Source organism: Ruditapes philippinarum, unplaced genomic scaffold (genome assembly GCF_026571515.1).
Source record: "Ruditapes philippinarum isolate M1 unplaced genomic scaffold, ASM2657151v2 ctg3720_1_1_1_1, whole genome shotgun sequence".
NCBI lineage: Eukaryota > Metazoa > Mollusca > Bivalvia > Venerida > Veneridae > Ruditapes > Ruditapes philippinarum.
In genome coordinates this window covers 28,866-47,195 of record NW_026852501.1, presented here as the reverse complement: position 1 = coordinate 47,195, position 18,330 = coordinate 28,866, and the positions used below count along the sequence as shown (strand labels likewise).

The following is an 18,330-nucleotide window of genomic DNA, read 5'->3' as shown; positions in this document are numbered from 1 at the left end:
GACCTTGACCTTTAGCCGGCAAAGGGTGACATGGGTTCTGCACATTCCCTTGTTGAGGTGAACATTTGAGCCAAGATTGAAGAAAATCTTTCAATAAGTGTAGGACTTAGAGAGCGGACACGACATACTGTCTTATATTTGTTTGTTTGATATTTGACCTTCAATTGTGACATTGACCTTGAGCTGACACATTGGCAACATGGGTTCTGCACATTCCCTTGTTGTGGTGAACATTTGAGCCATGTTTGAAGAAAATCCTTCAATTAGTGTAGGATTTACAGAGCGGACACGACATATTGTGTAATATTTGATTGTTTGATATTTGACCTTCAATTGTTACCTTGACCTTGAGCTGACACATAAGCAACATATGTTTTGCACCTCCCCTTGTTGAGGTAAACATTTGAGCCAAGTTTGAAGTAAATCTTTCAATAAGTGTAGGAGTTACAGAGCGGACACGAAATACTGTCTAATAATTGATTGTTTGATATTTGACCTTCAATTGTGACATTGACCTTGAGCTGACACATGGACAACATAGGTTCTGCACATCCTCTTGTTGAGGTGAACATTTGAGCCAAGTTTGAAGAAAACCTTCAATTGGTATAGGAGTTATAGAGCGGACGCGAAAATGGAGACGGACGGACCGACGGACGGACGAACCGACCGACCGACCGACGCAACAAAGCGAATCCATTATAGCCCCCCCCCCCCACACACACACACATTTTGTGGTGGGGGTATAATAAACTTCTGGTTTATATGAATTTGCAGGTATTTTTGAGCGCAGAGTTCAAGAAGTTTTAAAGTCGGACACTATTATTGGTAATAAGGTTGTAAGTGCCTGTATACATTTATCTCGCAACATTCTAAAATGTACCAAGATTGTATTTGTATAATCTCTTATCAAACTTAACTTGTTATATATGTTTAAATAACCTGTTTAAGGGTGTATGTATATAAACAATCTAAGCTGGAATTTATTTACCTAAATGTCAGTAAATTATATGAATATGAATTTTTTACAAAAAAAACATCACCGTCAAATGAAAATCATATAATTATTATCGTCAACATCTCTATTTTCACGTTATTACTTAATTTACGGTTACATCATATTTGCATGTGACCAGTGTTAACATTGGAAAATTTTTTAGTCATACAATTAAATAACAAAGATTTTTGTGCAAAATATTATAATATGTATACTTTTTTGTAAAACAGAGCAACATTTTACTCATTTCTGCAGAAAGTTAGAATTATAGTATTTTAAATGTATGCATGGATCTGAAACAATAATAATTTTCTAAATGTTCCTGTTTGTTGAGAAAAATGAAGATTTATAAAGTAAAGATAGTCTTATTATTTAAAACTGTAAAATATAATATTTTGTAATTCTCATTGCAACACAAAAAAACTACAGTGTAACAGCATTAACCGCGATTTAATTGATAGTAAAGTCTTGCTTATTAAATTTGATTTTGATAGAATTTGTATTTGTTTCCTTGGGCCATACAGCAGAAACACCTAAATGTTACATTATGTTTTAACGTAAGCTTAATGTTTTGTTTTCCTTCTTGTTTCAAAGCGTTAAATTCCGTTGGAATAATGTAAACTTCGTTTTTGGCTGACATCTTTCTATAACACATAAAATATCAGTAAAATTGCAAAGTCGGTTTAATCCAGGAATAATCGTTGGTGCAAAATAGCAGCATAAATCTTCAACATGATTTTGTATTGAAATTGATTATCCCATAAAAACAAAAATAATATAACATAAATGAAGTACGGGAGAACAGCTTACAAACTTGTTATTGTATTGTATCTGGAATCAAAGAAATCAGAGCAATGGAAACAAATGTTAAAAGATTTGGTATTTGCAATTTATTTACTTGAGCTTGACATTCGCAATTCATTCTGACCCACTCAAACTTGACATCGGCGAAACACTGATTTCCCTCAAAGTTCACCATTTCAATATATATCAGTCATATTATACCTTATAGGATACTTATCTTGATTAATTTATTTGTGTGTAAAACAGAAACATTTTTACAATATGTCTATACATTCAGTTTTTATACGAATTTATCTAAAAATATACCAAATTTGCTGAAAAGAACCGAGAAAAACAAAATTTGCAATAACTTACTGTTATGTCTTATCTCTTTTTGTCCCGATTGACAGAAAATGTTTTTGATGTTATGCAATTATACCTCGGTCGTTATATGATTTCTTCCTGTACCGCTAAATAAAAATTAAGGTCGATATTCACGTTATGGATAACATTTGAAAACTGTAAAGCTAAATGCATTTAAACGTGCATCATGCTATTTACAGAGAACCACCAAAACAATAGCGAGTATACAAATAAAGTTGGGTTTTTTTTTCTAAAACATAAATATCATGTCATATATAGTAATCTTGAAAGAGGTCCTCGTAAGCAATGAGAACATATGGTAACAGTAAAAATTGCAAAGTCGGTTTAATCGAACAATAGTCGAGTTTAATATCTCTCATGCCGTCTGGCATCGGCTAACGCGGCTGAAATGTATTGCAAGTGATTATCCCAAAAGACAAAATTACTATAAAAAACTGAAGTGAAGTACGGAAGAACTTTAGACAGCTGACAAACATAATTTACCCCCTGCTATTGTACTGAATCAGGACAACAGGGAGATTACTCGAGGCCTATGAAAACCAAGTTTAAATGTGAAATTAGCAGATTTGGTATTCACAAATTCATTCACTCGATCTTGCCAAACTCTATCTTGGTAAAACACTGTATGGGCTACAAAATAGGTCAATATTATAGACCAAGATCTTAAACATATGGAAAACTCATACATAAATGGTTCGTTGTTTTGTTAATGCAGTTTTAAGGATACAAAATACAATTAAATTGATGTAAAAAGCCATTTATCATAATCAAACAGCCTTTCTCTTCTACATTTATTTTAGTAATAATTTAACATCTTATCAAGTGCGTATCACGTGAAATCTCGATGATGCTTTCATAATATCTACATTAAAGTGACATTATGCAAATTTAAAGCAACATGCCTCCAGATGAGCCGAAATATGTTTCTAAAATCAAATTTGAGAAACATGTACTAAGATTTAAGAAAAGGTAATAATATCCGAGATTTAAGTTATAATTCATATGTTATGTGCGGTTAATGACTGATATGTTTAGTATTTACAACTATATTTCTACTGCGTTACTAACGTATTAAGAGCTATTTTTGCATAATTTGACCTGTTTTGGTAGTTAACGTACATTACCATTGTCATTGATAATATGTAAATTGCTTCCTTTTGGTTAAGTGTTGAGAATTGAGTACCGCTCAAACCGGTGCTAGGGGCGTGAGGGATGTTGCACGTATTCATTATCCCTCATGCACAGACTCAATCAAACCGAGTTTGCAATTCTCTTGTAATTTTGTTGTTATTAATGCTTCACTTTTTCCAGATTTTTATACTTCACAACAGCAGGTGTCAAGTGCTGTGTGGCAGCTATAAAAAGTTTGTACTTCACCTCAGTGTTGTTATATTTTTCTGGTCCTTCGGGGTCATTGATGCCAGCACTTTCAAGTGTTGAGAATTGAGTACCGCTCAAACCTGGGCTAGGAAGCGTGAGGGATGTTGCACGTATTCATTATCCCTCATGTACAGTGCTCCGTAACCGAAAAGTCATTGCAATTTATAATAGTAAATAGCGTCAAATTTTCAACATTCATTATCTTCGCCTAAATTTTGATTAAGTCATAATCTGTTGGTCACGTGCTAATCGGTCTATTAATAGGATTATCATTAGTCAATAAATTACATGGGAAACCCCTCAGGTTTCCCCAGGCGTTGATACTATCAAAATCAGAGCTGTTGTTTTAATCTATGACGATTGATTATGAAATATCGCTTATGTGATGAATATTAATATCAACGCCTGAATCCCAGGCTGCATTAGATGGAACGAAATGAAATGCTAGCTTACATCAGTTGACGCCAGTAACTTTGGTAATCAGATAACTCAGTTCAAACTTTTGTCAAATATTCCTAGTTATGTAGCATTCAGACTTTCTAATTAATTTTGCTGCTATATAAATATTAACGCTCTCGTTTTCTTATACAGAAATGATTATCATCACTTACAAAATAAATCGAATGAAGTCTTTAATCTTGTGCAGAATAGAATTTTCACTTTTGTACTGTTTTTAGAAATAAGGTCAAACCTGTGAAACAACTTCATTACTTCTGATTTTCTCTGAAAATTTAGTTCCGCCCATTATTTTTCATGTTGGCAAACACATTCTTTATTTTTTGGACCATACGTTGCTTTTTAACATGCCGTGGAATGGCACGGACGTATCACAATGTAGATTCTATGATTACCAACGTATGAACACATGTGAGGAAAAAGTCAATATTAACATATTGTCAAATAGTTGATTTCCTTCTTCATAATTAAGATACCCGTTGTATCAACATCCTCAAGATCTTTTTCACAGAACACCTTTTTCCTTCTCTGCCCTATCATTTTGGTCCCCTTTGAAACCATAGAACTATCTACTTGGCGACATGACTTGCTCTTTCACGACAGAGCGTTCTCCAAGAACAAATATCCTATATTTTCTTTATTAACTAATGTTTTTATCTTATTTCAATCTTATTTCATCTCTAGACCTTATATCTACTTGAAACGTATTTTTTTAATCTGATTCGCCGTTTAGATGACAATCGGTGGAAAAATAATCTGTTTCATGATAAAACGGTCCATTTCAACGCTGAATTCGCTAACTTGAAAACGCCACCACAACTACAATTCAAACACAAGTATAACAACAACTTTACGTTTTCTTGAAATTATAATCAAATCTACATCGCATTTCATTCTCCGATTTTTTATATTTGGTGTAGAATTTACAAAATAATAAAAAATGAAAACACTTGACACTTGATTTTAGCGACATGCACTAGCTCGGAAGTAGCGATAGAGTGATTTACCGTATACCTCCGAAAGAGGTAGCTCTTTCATTTACCAGGCGCGAGTTAACGACAAACAGAATTCTTGCATTTCAGTAATTCACTCTATTGTCTTCTGTACACAAAATTCTTAACTGCATAATTTCCAATTTTGCCATTTTGGCTTAATTTGGGGATTCTGTTTTTTTTCTTCTCTTTTTGTTGTGATAAATGCTTCCGAGGGATCACTTTGTTTTCAGATTTTTTTTCTCAATTTTTTATTTTCACATCAATGTTGTTTGTTCTTTGTGGCGGCTGTAAATAAACTCCTCGTACATGTAATCAAAGAAGTTTTATTTTCTATCATTGAGGATCGTTCAGCACGACATTATTGATGTGTATACATGTTATGTTGCATTTTAGTTTCTGCTATTTTGGCTTTTTAAACTTGGTTGGTTCCAGTATTCAAATTTGTATACTGTAGAATCACCCTTATATGTTTCCTGCTTTTTAAATTTGTCTTATGACGTCTGGTCTGTGATATGCTGACTTCGTAACCCCAGATCCCCTTTTAACATTCCATTGTATTTAAATCCGCCTGTTTTTTTACGTTTACGGCAAACGCATTTTTTTACTTGCTTTTCATGGAATGGCACTACTTTTCAAAATTATTAGTTTAAACAAAAAAAAAATCTTTGACGGTTGTAAAATATGTTATAAAAAAGCGCCATATAATTTCTAAATAGTGTCAAGACCTTTTAGCAACTGTGCGGTTCGGTTTGTTTCTTATGTATCCCAATGAAATCAGATTATTTAGACAGCAATGTTCACTTGCTTAACATATTTAGCGCACTGCGTAATATCAATTACGCCTTTAAGTTAGATGCTTTCAATTCAATTAATTTAACAAGTCGTACAAATTGCTTTTCTCCAAATTAAAGGATATAAGTTAAATTATTCAATGTAATTAATGATTATACAAGCGAGCTGCAATTATTTTACTTCAATTCCAGACAATATGTTAACTAAATGCAATGCTGCATTCTTCCATGGGCAGCAATTATTTTTGGTCTAGTGCTACTATAAAATTGATTGGATAGGTTTAAGATCTTTTCCCCTTGTTTCCTTGAAAATTGTTATGAACCCACTATTGCATGTATTGTGTTCAGATAATTAAGTGACAAAAGAAGAAAAACGCTTTTAGACTTCATTATTGTTTTTCAATTAAAATTGACAGTTTATCTAAATAGAAACAGCAACGAAACACGACGTTTTCTGATTTGTTAGAAGGCGTCCTTAGAAAGAAAATGAGATGAGCATGATATTGAGAGTTTTATTTCTGTATTTTTGTGTTTTAGCTTAACCCATTACTTCATGAGCATTTTGTGAAAAATGGCTGTTTTCATTGAAAAGTCTCCCGTTACAAGTTCAAATTGCTATAATACTATTAAAACTGCTTCAACACTAATCAAACTTGGCACAAATGTTGACTGGACCATTGCCCTTGCAACAACATGCTCAGGCTTAAATTTTCTGTTACCATAGCAACGAGGGGACATCTCAAAATTGCCAAAAATCACTATTTTGCGTTGATTGTTTCCATCAAAATTGATTTCAAAGTGCTGCAATTTCTCAATGGATTGAGATAGAGTCAAATGCTTTTCAGCGTTGGTTACACGTTACCTTATGATCAATCTGGGGTCATTTACAGCCTCTCACAAGTCCAAAATTTTCTTGGCGATGAGGGGGACTCCGCCCCCCTTCAACCCCCCCCCCCAAACAGAAGGGGGCACATCCCCCTTCTGGCAACCCCCTGATGTATCTTTTGGTTGGGGGGCCGCGCCGAAAAAGAGGTCACTTTTTTTAACAACATTTCTCAAACAAAATCAAGTGTTTGGGGCCTAAATAAGGCATTTTTTCATCATTTGAGACAACAAAAAGGGGGGGGTGAAAAAGGCGTTAAAAGGCGTGTATATGAAGTAATGGGTTAACAGAAAATGATGAAAATACTTGAAATTACCCTAAATCGCGTTTTTTCATGTTTAAACATGGCCTGTCATATAAATTTGAAGAAAAATTGATGTTTTGTAGATTTTTTTATTTTTTTCATTAACCCATTACTTCATGAGCATTTTGTGAAAAATGGCTGTTTTCATTGAAAAGTCTCCCGTTACAAGTTCAAATTGCTATAATACTATTAAAACTGCTTCAACACTAATCAAACTTGGCACAAATGTTGACTGGACCATTGCCCTTGCAACAACTTGCTCAGGCTTAAATTTTCTGTTACCATGGCAACGAGGGGACATCTCAAAATTGCCAAAAATCACTATTTTGCGTTGATTTTTTCCATCAAAATTGATTTCAAAGTGCTGCAATTTCTCAATGGATTGAGATAGAGTCAAATGCTTTTCAGCGTTGGTTACACGTTACCTTATGATCAATCTGGGGTCATTTACAGCCTCTCACAAGTCCAAAATTTTCTTGGCGATGAGGGGGACTCCGCCCCCCCTTCAACCCCCCCCCCCAAACAGAAGGGGGCACATCCCCCTTCTGGCAACCCCTGATGTAACTTTTGGTTGGGGGCTGCGCCGAAAAAGAGGTCACTTTTTTTAACATCATTTCTCAAACAAAAACAAGTGTTTGGGGCCTAAATAAGGCATTTTTTCATCATTTGAGACAACAAAAAGAGGGGGGGGGTGAAAAAGGCGTTAAAAGGCGTGTAATTGAAGTAATGGGTTAAACAAAACGATTTCCCTGTTGGCATCATGCATGATAAATGGAAAAATAAAGAAAATATGTATAAGATATAATTATATATCTCACGCACTGTAAGACATGGGTAATACGAATTTCTAAAAAAAAGACATGATTCTCAGCTACAAACATGTAAAACTCAAAGGGTATTAATAGAATAATAGATGATGTACACAATTTGTGGCTGCAATAAGAAAACTAGATTATATTATTTCCAACGACAAAGACAGGCCATAAAATTAAATCTCAATGACAGTGACAGCTTGTTTTTTCCCTCATAACAATAGAGAAGATTCCTGAATAACCGAATAAACATCTTAGAATATATTTCTAATGACCAAACAATTCCGACGATAATTATATAAATTGTCTAAAACGAATTGCACTTTACATAATCATTAGGGTTTATAAACCTTGATCAAATGACGACCTCCAAATACATTTCTGAAATATATAACTTTAACATTTATATATAACTTCGGTTCCGGACAGGACTATTCCTCAGGCAAAAAGACAAACACTCTTCATTTTTCTTTCCTTTCAGATTTTTAGATACGTTAAACGATGGCATTGGATTATCTTACTTATACATAAATGCACGAAGGCACTGAAGCAAAAATATTCAATTTGTACTATATGCACAACAATTGCATGTTATATAGTGTAATAACTCTGTGACAGTAATAAAAGTGTTACAGAGATAAACCATATTGCCGTATCCAAATCAATTATTTGACATAACTTTTTGAATAGTGCGATTTAAAAAGCAGTGAAAATAATTTGTTCTTGGAGACATGTTTGAACAGATATTAAATATCCGAGACACGGAACTTGAAAGTCAAAGAACTGAAAAATATGAGTAACTTAAATGTTTGTTTCCGGAACTCAATCATATAAACTAAAATTGGCACCAAATCCATCTTTATATCTTCGTATTTTAGAAGGGCCAATGAGATTTCCAGATTTCAGTTTGTAATTTTAAATGACCAATGAAAGTTCTACTTTAAAATCAATTCTTCCGTTTAAACTTTACATAAAGTAAACTGTGTTTAGACATCCATTTGCTGGAAAAAAGTCATCGATTGAAAGCATATTCTATAATGTTAATTAGAAAATATATATTACTTTTAAATTTTATTTTTTAATTTTACACAAAATTGACAATTTTCCTTCCATTTTTCAAACATTTTTTCAGCATAAAGCAACATATTTTATTTCAGCATAAAGGAAAACAGAATTTCTGTTAATTACTGTGAAATTTGAGATAGTTTATCTTCCTATGGCGCTGTGATGCCCGTAACAGTTGCCAACGATACGCGACGCTGTCATGATCAAAACGGGCTATGTCGTAAACTTTGACGTAACGTGTACAAAAATTGATGAAACTAATGGAATAAAATCAACGTAAGCTAATCTCAAATATGATCAATGTTTTACATGCCAACTTTCAAGACACAACTCGAAAGTTCGCAAAGTGTTGTGTTCAACCTTAAATATACAGCGAAAATAAAAAATGTAGTTAGTGGTATATGCTGCTTTCAAATTTTCGGAAATATTTCTTATTTGTATTATTCGTATGAGACTTGCCTATTCAAATCAATGTTTTTGAAAAACATACCTAAAGCAGTGTCATTTGGGATATATAATAACAATACAGCATCTGTTTTCTTTGCAGACATAATCAATATTTTAGAGTATTTGCCGTCCGGTTGTTAAGCAAAATTTGACAGGCATGATTCATATATTTCTTTTAGATTTCCGTTTTGCTTTGTAACGAGAAACAAATGTTTCTATTAGATTTTCAATTCAACATGTCAGACGTCAATAATTCTTTGGGAAATACTAGTAATTTCTTTATGGAATATGATCCAACAATATCTTTTGCATAAATTTAATAACTTTCCTTCATACAGATTTTATGTAAACTAAAACACCTTTCCATATTTTACTTGGCAACTTTGCAGAAACATAAAATAACTTTAAAGTTTAAACTGATCTTATCTAATACAATCCTACAATTTTTTTCAATAATGCTTTTAGAAACATAAATGACTTGAAGGCTTTTTTCTTCGCTGAATTAATGAAATTATCGTTATGCTTGTTATTATATTGTTCCACATATTTCTTGTAATACCATTAAAACAATATAATTATTATTAGTAATGCCTACTATGAGACAATGAAATACATGCCTTTAACAATATTTATTTATTTTGGTTGCAAAGTCGGTTCAGCCTTTGTCTTCGAAAATTATTTTACATATAGAATGCCTGTTATTGCATCTATATTAACTTCTGAAGCAAAAGCAATTGTTATAAGCTTGTCATATATTTTATAGGATAATTGGAACAAATTTGTATTTTGTTCAGATTCATTTCATCAATTAAAAAATGAAAATCCGATATTATGATACAGAAACATTTGTTGCGATTACATGATATTTTACAAACCTAGACAATTATACTTTATGCTGGATCCGAAACCATTTAGGAATACAAAGACATAAATCTTTACATAATTAACCATAAATGTTACCGTTTCCAATTCTATTGATGGTTTATGTCCATATGACAATTTATATAAGATAGAACCTTTGCATGTCAATAAATCATAACACTTACATAAGCGTACAGTTTATTGGTCTCAATTGTTCAATTTATTTGTCTATTGTGAGTTGAAATGATGACGATTTAATTAGACAATTATCATAATTATTCACGTTACCTTATAGGTTTTTAAAATAAATTTCCTTTTTCAAGTACAGGCGGATATGATGAGTATAATATAAGTTTATGTATTCAATTAGCGAATTGTTTATGCATTTGTATAACCTTGGGAATTTCCTTTTATGACAAAAAAGTAAGATAACTGGTATGATATTTGGACAACTTTTTGCAGTCTCTAAATTTACACTTCAAAGCATAGAACTTTATAAATCAATAATTTGTCTTAACCATTTTACGACAACACTCATAACTCATTTTAATTGATATGTTCCGTTCTTACTTAGTATTTTCGTATGAAATGATGTTAAAATAACACTTCACATAAACTAACGCCATAGATATTTGTCTATTTCATTTGATAATATCGGCAGCTTAAAGACGTCATTCTTTGTATGCAACTCAATCAAAAAGGCTCAGGGATGACGTGATTTTAAACTGACATGGGTGGGTTTTGGGAATGATTAATCGAGCACAGGTGCAAATACAGTCTAAGACGTAAGATTAAGTCGTTGAAAACTTAAAATAGGTATTAAATAATAATATGATTTTTTTCTTTTCTTTTTATTCCTTTTGTACAATGATTTTATATCACAGTGACGTGTCAGTATGGTGCGAAATACAACAGTGTTATATGAAAATCGGCAGCGGAGGTAATTACAGCTTGAAATAATAGCTTAAGAGATCATCCTTATTTGTCTTGTTAAAATGGAAAAAATAAACACCTCTGAAACTGATATCATTTGTTAACCAGAGTATCATCAAAACTAATAATGAATCAATGAATCACGATAAAGAATTTATATAATCTATACAATGAAAAAGTCATTTATAAGTGGCATGTGAATCATCAAAAAAAACCGCAACAGCCTCATCTAGTTTATAAGTTGATCATATGATATTTGAATTGCGGCGTTTGTGGTTCCTACACAAGAGATAATTTTTGGTATTGGTCTCATTGCTTGCATTTTTTAATTCCCCGAGGTACAATTCCGTTAGATCAAACTAGTTGTACATTGTCTTTTTCAAACATATATTCTTTTTAATACACACGTTTTACAAATACTGGATTATGAAAATTAATGCAATATATCTATTTTTCGATTGTATTTGTTTTAACAGCAGACAAAAGACTTTCTCTCGGTATCCCAGGAAAACATACAAATACCAATTTGATATAATATCTTGACATAGAACTTATATACCGGTATGTTTATGGTATAATGTGGTACCCTTAGTCTATGCGAGTCGCATTCAGTGCCTTCAGTACTTTGATAATAAATCAATTCAACACAAAGGTTATTTCTAAATAGCTTTATACTGAAAGGAAACAAAATTAGGTAAGTCACTGTTAGAATATAATTACATCAACCACCTACAACATTATCAAAATTAAATAAATTTCTCATTCAAATGACAATCTTTGGTTTGATTTTTTGCTATTTCATTGACAACAACATATAAAGGAGGTAACGCACTACAAAATGCAAATATTGCAATACCGAGTGTTTTCCCTTCGTGTATTGGCTTTGAAGCATATTAATATTTTTTTATTCTTTATGATCTTTTTCTATATTAACGGGACAGTGAATAGAATGATATCTTATATGTATATAAGGTCATGCTATACATATGATATGAACAATAGTAACACAGCTATAACTATCAAAAATAATTTCGTGGGGAAAAAACTAGTCAATTATTTTTCTCATTCGGTTGTCTTTTAGACATGCCAACAGCCTGTGGTAAAAGACTTAAAGTCCATGGTGTTAATGTTAAAGGTAGTTTTATTTGAGGATTTTATTGTCCAACGAAAACGCAATAGTAACTCATCAATTTAATATTTGTTTGGCACGTTATTTTGTCAAAAGATTAAACATTTTTTAATATGTGAAAAACCTTTTTGCCTTAAAATGGTTTGATTTGTTTAGTTTCTGAACATTGTCCGTAAAATGATATCCTTACCTCATAATTGACGGGATTTTTTTGCTTTTTTAAGAGATATGCAATTGTAATCCTTTAGGGGAAGACAGATTGTTTTGTATCCTTACAAATTTAGATTTATAGGAACGAAAGTCAACTTCCTTGCACTTTAGAATTTGTAAATAATAACAGATAGTTGTTCACACTGATGTAAAATAAGGTTATTGATAACAATCACGTGCTTTCATGTGAAGAAATAAAAAATCAGTTTGTTTTCTTTCAATTTATGAAAAGTCTAACTTATATAAATCTTTAATAATGATTTAATAATGTAAGTTCTAAACATCATACTTACAATTCCATCTCTAAAGTGAGAGGTGAATTTGATTTATAGATGTCAAAATTAGGCTGGAACTGAAAATAATATCAAAATTCTATTTAAAAGAAAAAATATTAAATCAATGAGTTTATGTGAAAAAATTACCTTACAATCATAATTTGGAAGTGATTTTGTTTTATTTGAAAGTGCTCTAAATAATTGTAATTTGTGTAAAAGATATATTCTTGAACTAACCTCAAGCCATTTTTAGCAAGCACTGGAGAAGGGTATTGTCCCCCATATATGTATATATCGCCGCTTCTAATAGAGATGGAAGTAGTTGGAGAATATAATGGAATGTTGTGCCAACCGCCAGGGGCACAAATTCCATATTTGGATACACAGCATAGAAATAATAAATGCCAAATTTAACGACACATCGTGCTTTTTATCTAAACTATCCACAAGGTACCTCTGTTTTTATAAAAACATTTAGCTACCTAAATGCACAGATAAATGTTCTAATTTGCAATAGGGACTTTATATATTCACGAAAAATTACGTTCAACTTGATATGAATTCGCTTTCTTTGTCACCTGGACTGATCAAAAGCTTATAAAAATGAATTACATGGTTGTGATGTTGTGCCATTGTGTCGATTAAATTAACATACGTTTTAAACCACTTTATAATAATTAAAGATCAATTACAATTCAAATATCATAGGTTTATTTCATACAATAAAGTAAAAGATTACAAAAAACACACACAATTTGTCTACTTACAATACCAAAAAGTAAAATGATTAATGTGGCTTTAATGTTTAAGTTTTGAATAAGTTCAGTTTATTTCAATCAGAACCATTGAGCTAAAAAACCCATGATGCATACATATGCAAACTTTTATGACGAACAGTTAATACATTTAACAACAATTTCATTAGAACAATGAATGTTCAGTTTATTTCAATCAGAACCATTAGGCTAAAAAACCCACGATGCATGCATATACAAACCTTAATGACGAAAAGTTTATACATTTAAAGGCACATTATACCTGAGAAATGAATAAATGTTTCCTTCTAAGAAAGGGCAAAGATTAATTTTATAACCTTTAAATAATGATTTTAGAGTATGTTACATGCTTATCACCTGAAGAAAGTAGTAGTGAGTGTGAAATAATTTGTCATAGAAGTAGCAAAATGTAAACAAAGTAGTATTTTGACTTCCATACAAAATACTGAATCAGTATAACTATACTGATTGCCAAAAAGCAACAGAAGCAAAAAAATGGTTAAGTTAATTGCCAAATTATCGAAGTTATAACAGGCCCCCCCCCCAAATAAAAAGCATTTGAGAAATAAAATTAAAACAATTTCTGTGGCATAATGGGCCTTTAACAACAATTTCATTAGAACAATGTATCTTGCAAACATAATTTTCTTTGTAGAAGGTTTTTTATCCTTATTCACCCTCACCAATTGTGACATATTTCGAACTTACTCATTCCAGTTTTAAAGTCAACATTTTAAAGAAACGAAACATAAAGGTGACTGAATGGAGTGAACATAGTATTAAGATAAACTAAATGACCAATGTACTATTTCTGTGTGATGAGACTATTTGCTACATATGAAAGACATCTTAACACAATACACATTAATATCATAATATAAATACAGCACAATAAAGTGATACTGCATTCTTTAAACTGAAACCTTACATGGTTAACAATATAGAAAATAATTGTAAAACATACACCTTATTTAACAATTACCATATAATATTTCGTTAAGTTTTTTCAAAAGCAGTGTGTATGAAAGTTCCAAGCATTCTTACTATAATCTGGTTTTCGTTATTCATCAAGTCTATAAATTTGTACATATTTGTCTTCGCCAATATTTTAATTATATATACTTATGTCTAAGTTCATCGTACAACTTGCAATCTATAATAAAATGATAGTCGTCTTCTAAGACGTTACAAAAGTTACATAATCTTTCATTTACTAGTATAGTCGCCAGTCTTGACCAACGACCTGCTCCAATTTGCAGTCTATGTGACGAAACTATTAATCTATTACAAGATTACCAAAAAATAATTCTTGCAAAATGTTCTTAGTAAGGTTGAAATCTAAAATTTGAAATAGTTCGATGAAACAGTGCTCTCCTAGAATTATCTAATCTATAATGCCAATTCTGCTTTGACGGATCATGCAATCTTTGTTAAGCTAAAGACAAAATAACATACTATTATAAACATTTTGTTGCAACCAGACATTATAAAATCAAAGTGTACAAAATTAGTCTTTTACTAAAAAGCACCAATTTACTTTATTCGGTGCATTTTTTACAATCATTTTTGAGCATATGATACACCAAAGACACTTATTTATTTTCTTCTGTATGTACGACTTTGACCCAATATTTTATTATATAGTGCCTGTTTTGTCTGCATTGAATAAGCATTTTAGTAGAATATTTGATACAGGATATTTTCTTGAGAACGGGTTCCTGTCAAAAATGAGTACAGTAGATGATATTTTTGTGTTAAATAGTCTGATTAATCATGTTTTAAATCAAGGAAAACAACTATTTTTCGACTTTTCTAAAGCTTTTGATTATGTGGTTAGAGAGAATTTGGGATACAAATTGATAAAATTAGGTCTTAGAAGTAGTATTTAAAATTCATGAAGTCTATGTATCAATTAGTTAAGTCATGAGTACAATATATGAATAAATTTAGTAGTGACTTCCCATGCATGCTTGGCGTTAGACAAACAAGGGGAATGCTTATCCCCCCTCCTCTTTTACTATGTAATAATGACTTTAACCGAGTCTGCAATTCTTTTGTAATTCTGTTGTGACTAATGCTTCCCAGGGATCACTTTGTTACCAGATTCTTTTAGAAGATATTTACATCAGCAGTCGATCACAAGGATATTTGCATGTTTAAAAATATATATTATTTTATGCAGATGACATTGTAATTTTTGGTAAATATGCAGAAGAATTGCAACATTAAATAAATCTTTTAGCAGATTATTGTTAAACTTGGAAAATGAAAGTTAAGACAACAAAAAACAAAAGAAATGATCTTTAGAAGAGATGGTACCATTCCTAGAAATCTTAAATTTTATTACGACGATGAAGAAATTGAAAAAGTAAGTTTACATATTTAGGTATTGCTTTTACAAGTGGTGGATCTTTATTTACAGCACAAAGTACACTAGCTGAACAAGCTCAAAAAGCTATTTTTAACTTAAACAAGTATTTGTAAAAATTCACATATATAACTCACAAGCATAAATTTGATTTATTTGATAAATAAGTATCTCTTATTCAAAATTATGGAAGTGAAGTTTGTGGTTTAGCTAAATATTGACAATAGAAAGGGTACATTTACAGTTTTGCAAGAAAGTACTTTGAGTAAAAAAGACCATACAAAATTAATTTATTTACGGTGAACTAGGTAGATTAAGTTTTTAGACAATACACTATTATAACTAATACAGTTTTACCATTAGTATAAAAAGTTGTTTACAAAACAATCTGGACCACTAAACTTAGTTTCGTTTAACTGTTTTATAGCATGATTTATTTCATCATATGAAAAATTATTGTTTAATTCCTCAAACATTACATTAAACTCATTAATTTCAAAACGTTCTATGAAATGTATTGCATCCTCATCTGGAACAAAAAAACTGTCAGAATTATTTATTGCCTTCAAATACATTTCAAAGGATGACAAGATGAATTTGTAGATTTAACACATGCAGTTTATTTAGCATGTTCCAATATAAGCGTGCATTTTCAAACCTAGCATTAACAAGTTTGGATGTTGTTGTTTTTTTTCATAATTGAAACGACCTCTTATATATTGACCGTTTTTGTGCCATATTTCTTCTATTTAAATCACACGGGCCATTTCTGTATCTATTCAATAAGTTTAGGAATACATTTTTTTCTTTTCAACACATTCATTATCATACCACGGGCTATAATATTAATGAATACTTTTTACATATAAGCTTAGACTATAATTTTAAGAACGAAAACTGTATCATTTAACTTTAAGTGATGGGTCTTGTAAGGTAAAAGGATCGCCGAGCAGTTGCCGATTCGATACCTTAATTGACATCTGATTTTTATTTCTCTTTTTAATGATACACAAAATTCAAAATAATTGTAGATCTAGTAAAGTAAACGAAATACCGTTAGTAAACACAGCTATTCACATAATCAAATGTTTTGTCTCTTTATGATCTTTTTCTTTGTTGATGTTACAGGGAATAGTTATTTAAAATGTATTTAAAGTCATTCTATGCATTTGATATGAATGATAATAACAAAGTATAACAGTAAAGAATAAATTCGTGGACAAGAACTAGTCAATTATTTTTCTTCTTCGATTGTCTTTAAGACATGCCAACAGCCTGTGGTAAAAGACTTGAACTCCATGGTGGGTTGCATCTGATATTAAAAGTAGTTTTCTTCGAGGGTTTTATCGTCCAGAGAACGTCTGTTTCACATAACCGTCGCTAAAATGACAACATGAAAAAGCAATGTTCAGTAACTCATCAATTTAATATTTGTTTGGCACGTAATTTTGTTAATATGTTAAAATCTTAATATGTGAAAACCCTGTTTGCCTTAAAATGGTTTGATTTGTTTAGTTTTTGAACATTGTCCGTAAAATTATATCCTTACCTAATAATGGACGGGTCTTTTTACTTTTTTAATAGAAATGAAATCGTTATCCTTTGGGGAAAGACAGACTGTTCTTTTTCCTTATAAATTTAGATTGATAGGAACGAAGTTCAAATTCCTTGCACTTAAAAATTTGTAAATAATAAATAGTTGTTCACACTGATGTAAAATGTGGTTATTAATAACAATCACATGTTTTCAGGCTTAATAATAAAGCGTTTTATTAATTCAAAATAAGTCCAACTTACATTAAATATATAATAATGTACGTTAAACATCACACTTACAATTCCATCTCTAAAGTGAGAGGTGAATTTGACTTTATAGATGTCAAAATTAGGCTGGAACTGAAAATAATATCAAAATTCTATTTAAAAAATTAAATAAGGATTATAAGGATTATATGTTAAACAAAATTACAACTGATAACAATTCCAATTTTATTTTATTTTATTTTATTTGAAAAGTACTCTAAATTAAATAATTTGTGTAGAGATATAAATTTGAACTAACCTCAAGCCATTTTCTAGCGAGCACTGGGGAAGGGTATTGTCCTCCTATATATTTCGCCGCTTCGTAAACAGAGATGGTACTACTTGGAGAATATAATGGAATGTTGTTCCAACCGCCAGGGAAACAGGTTACATATTTTGCCGCAAAGCAAAGAAATAATACATGCAAAATTTTACAACACATCTTTTTGTATCTTTTCTCTAAAATATCCACAAAGTAATTCTAAATTGATAATTTAGCTACTAGAATACACAGATAAATGCTCTAATTTGCAATAGGGACCTTATATATTTTCGAAAAACTACGTTCACCTTGAGCTGAATTCGCTTTCTTTGTCACCTGGATAGATCAAAAGCTTCTATAATGAATTACATGGTTGTGATGTTGTGACTTTGCACCAGTTAAAATACGTTTTAAACTAC

At 31.1% G+C, this 18,330-nt stretch overlaps 1 long non-coding RNA gene across 1 annotated transcript; it reads right to left on the bottom strand.

Annotated features, from left to right (window-relative positions):
• Positions 1 to 17,088: 17,088 nt before the first annotated feature.
• On the bottom strand, positions 17,089 to 18,085 carry LOC132715093 (uncharacterized). Its single transcript, XR_009623640.1, has 3 exons — positions 17,909 to 18,085; positions 17,683 to 17,742; positions 17,089 to 17,226 (listed from the first exon to the last, which is right to left on the bottom strand). It is a non-coding gene; the product is annotated as an uncharacterized LOC132715093 (long non-coding RNA).
• Between the last annotated feature and the right edge of the window lie 245 nt (positions 18,086 to 18,330).